The sequence below is a fragment of the Mastomys coucha genome, unplaced genomic scaffold (genome assembly GCF_008632895.1).
Source record: "Mastomys coucha isolate ucsf_1 unplaced genomic scaffold, UCSF_Mcou_1 pScaffold18, whole genome shotgun sequence".
In the NCBI taxonomy this organism is placed as follows: domain Eukaryota; kingdom Metazoa; phylum Chordata; class Mammalia; order Rodentia; family Muridae; genus Mastomys; species Mastomys coucha.
The window spans coordinates 32696910-32700416 of NW_022196900.1; the positions used below are offsets into that span (position 1 = coordinate 32696910).

At 39.4% G+C, this 3507-nt stretch overlaps 1 long non-coding RNA gene across 1 annotated transcript in view; it reads right to left on the reverse strand.

The window, feature by feature from the left end:
• Window positions 1–2496, reverse strand: part of LOC116095357 — a 4408-nt gene extending 1912 nt beyond the window's left edge. The window contains exon 1 of the long non-coding RNA XR_004120568.1: window positions 2451–2496. This is a non-coding gene — a long non-coding RNA (uncharacterized LOC116095357). The remainder of the gene's footprint in view (window positions 1–2450) is intronic.
• Between the last annotated feature and the right edge of the window lie 1011 nt (window positions 2497–3507).

Sequence of the window (3507 nt, forward strand, 5' to 3'; positions counted from 1 at the left end):
ACTATGTAGTCCAGGCTGGCCCCACATTCAGAATGATCCTCCTTTCTCAGTTTCCCATGTGTTGAACTATGCTACCATGTCTAGTTCAAATTCCCATTATTAAGTGACTAATAAAGGGTCACTCAAGTTTTGCTCATGACTCTAATTCATGTGTTTAGTCTTTGCTCCTAAATGCAGAGTAAAACAATATGATACTCAGAGGAAGATTTTCAAATTTTCCTGTAGTTTGTACAAGATATACAAATTACTAGTAATAAGACACCAAGATATAGCTATGCATGAGGAATAACTTCTACCCTGCATTATCCTGCAAATATACATGCATTAAACAATGAACACAAGGCATTCTTTGTCTTAGTTTTTGTTTGCTTTCATAAGATATGTTATCAAAAGCAAATTTGAGGAGCAAGATCTTATTTTCATTAAGAGTTCTTCATTGGTCCATCATTATGGGATTCAGATGGCAGCGACTTGAAGAAGCTAGTGATGTCCACAGTCAAGAGTAGGAAGAGTTGGTTTTGATTGCATGATAAATGAAGCATATTATGTCCTTACCATAAACTTTTAGAAAGAATCCTTTATTTACCATATTATGCCTATGTATAATTGGGTTAGCATATGAATGAGATCAAACACATTATAGGAAAGGTCATAGAAATGAGGTTATGTTACAATCTAACAATGAGAATATGGAATTAGGGTCAGATGGCTCAGGGGGCCAAGGGCAAGCCTAAAACTTTGAGTTAAATACCTGGAACCTACATGGAAGGAACTTCCTGACTCCTGAAAATTTTCCTCTGACCACCACAAACATGTTGGGGTATGGATGCATGCACATGCCCCCCCATGTACACATGTACACATATACATACACACATACATAAATAGATAAATAAATAAATAAATATTTTCCCCTATAGGTATAATAAAAATAAACCCCATGCTATAACCTGGGGCCATTGAATGCTGTCACTCTTAACAGTGAATCTGCCCTGTTCTATTGGTTTGTTTTAAATAAGGTATTCTTGCTATTTTGTCTCCAGTATATATTTTTATTTCATTCTTGAGTAAGACACTAAGAAGCTGGAAAGCAGCCCAGCCCAAGAATACCAGTAACAGGAACAGCTTTAAAATAGCACATATAGCTTGGATTGTGTTCAGTTAGTGGTATTGTGGTAAATGTTTAGCAGTTGGATCTCCAGTGGAAGAAAATCTCAATTTGTTGTAGCATAAATATTTCTACCATGGCCAATTTCAAATACCAATATGGTGTCAAAGAATGAAGAATTGGGAGATTTGTGTAGCTGGCTTGTGGAATATGTGAATCAGTGCTGCACATCATTATGTAGAAATTTTAGAAAACAGGTTGGATGATCCTTGTATAAATCTTTGTATAATACTAGAGGAAGCAAGGCATTTCATTGCTAAGGCATCAATTCATGGTATCATGATGATAGAAATCCACCATAGCGTATTTTCTCTGTTGTGAACTCATGACAATGGGATGGATGTCTGGGACTGCATACTGGATATGAAATGTTTCCAACTCTGCTTCACCCCATTGACCAAATGGAGATTAATATGGAAATACAAGATGGTGGCACCTGTACCCATGTGGTTCCTTAAACACCTATGTGGAGACTAATACTGATTTTTCCATATATACTGTAGGAATATCATAGTTCAGGCAGCTTTTGTTAATAAACTATTTTAATCTATTTTCTGTTGCTATAAAAAATATTAGAAGATGGGCACTTTGTAAAGAAATGGGGGATTATAATTCTGAGGCTCAAGGCAATATGCCAACATGTGCACAGTTTTGATGAGAACCACACATAGATGGCAGGGTATGGTTGATGACATGAAGAGGGGAACATATTCATGTGGGAGAGGCAATGCAGGGAGGTGCCAGGCGCTTTGGTAACAATTGCTAGGAAACTAGGAGACCTTTGTGAACTATATAAACTTCTTCTGAAGCAGCACTTCAAATTACTTAATTTCCTTGTTCAGTGCCCAAGCCTAGAGGGGAAGGCTTCTCTCACTCAATACCGCCACATCTGAGACCAAGCCTCCAACACACAAGCCTTTGGGAAAATGTGCTCATATCACATCCAAGCCATAATACTGTTCAAAAAGAGTAGCTTAAAGTAATTCATTGTTATCTTCAAAAATCCCTGACTGTCTGGGTTCTGTGAAATGTTCTGCTGCTCTCCGGTCTTTCACATTATTGTAATCAGATTATGCTTCTGCTTGTTGACCTGAGAAAGCGTGACTAAGATTGAACAAAACATGACTTATTATTCATATCTAGTGTCTCTCTAGGGGCCCAGCTTTGTTGCTGTCCAGCAGCAACGTTAAAACAGTGGGTAACCTGAAAATATGGAGTTAGAAAGAAGAGCAGCAGCAAGAGAGAGTTAGGGATAGGATAGAGTGGCCACAGACGTACCTACCCACGTGGAAGAGTAAAAATTAGACAGGAGACATGACTGCTCAGCCATCTTGATTTTTAATCCCTTCTTTGTTCCCCCAACAGTATATTACCTGAGGCAAAACCACTCCCCCCAAATACGTCAGCATGTCAGTCCAATCAGTGACTTCCTTGTTTCTCTGTGGAGGTGGAGCTTTCGAATGTAACTCCAGTTCCAACCAGGTTGTAGGCACGGCAAATAGCAGGAGATGGGCAGAGAGGTGTGGCTATCAGAGACAGGTCTCAAACCAGGAGGGTTACAGCTTTTCCATGCGGAGTTTCATTTTCTAGCCATGTCCACATGCCTTCTCTTTGCAGCAGGCTGGTCAGACCTTTTATACATGCGTAACTTACAATACAATATCAGAAATGATCAGAACTCTCTAAGTCTCAGACTGGGAAAGGCCACATTGACACTTTGGCCACGTTAGTGAAAAGAAGCCACAGGGTTAATGCAGAGGCAGAGTTAGAAGTACTTATGTACCAGGAGGTCTGTAACTGTTTTCAGCCCTTTTAGACTGAGCTTAAGCCACTTGGATTTAAGAGTTTGTGTGTTCCCATGGAAAAGCCCCTAGCGTAACCTAACTAATCCAGAAATGTATTTATTCATCTAGATAAGCTACATATTTCTAAAACAAAGAAACAAACAATGAAGCAACAAAACCGCATAGTCTCTTGAGGTCTGGTGGCTCTCCAGACATGCTGTTCCAAAGAATCCTCAAAGATCCAGGCTGCTTATTGTTGGAAAAACCATCTTAGCTTTGTAACTTCTTGGTTATAGATGATGCCGAAGGAAGGAGAGAGAACAGAGAATTCATAGCTCCTGGCTGCATTTTATCCAGGGTTAATCATAGTCCCCTGTTATAGATCTAAGCAAACTCGGAAATTTTGGGGACCGTGTGGGTATCCAGTGACCAGTAAATATTTCTCCTGTAGAGTTATAGGCGATTCTTGACTGCTGCTATGATTTGGATCTGACAGGTCTTCTAAGGACACGTGTGTTAGAAGTTTGTTTCCCAGATATTAGTCTTGCTAATATG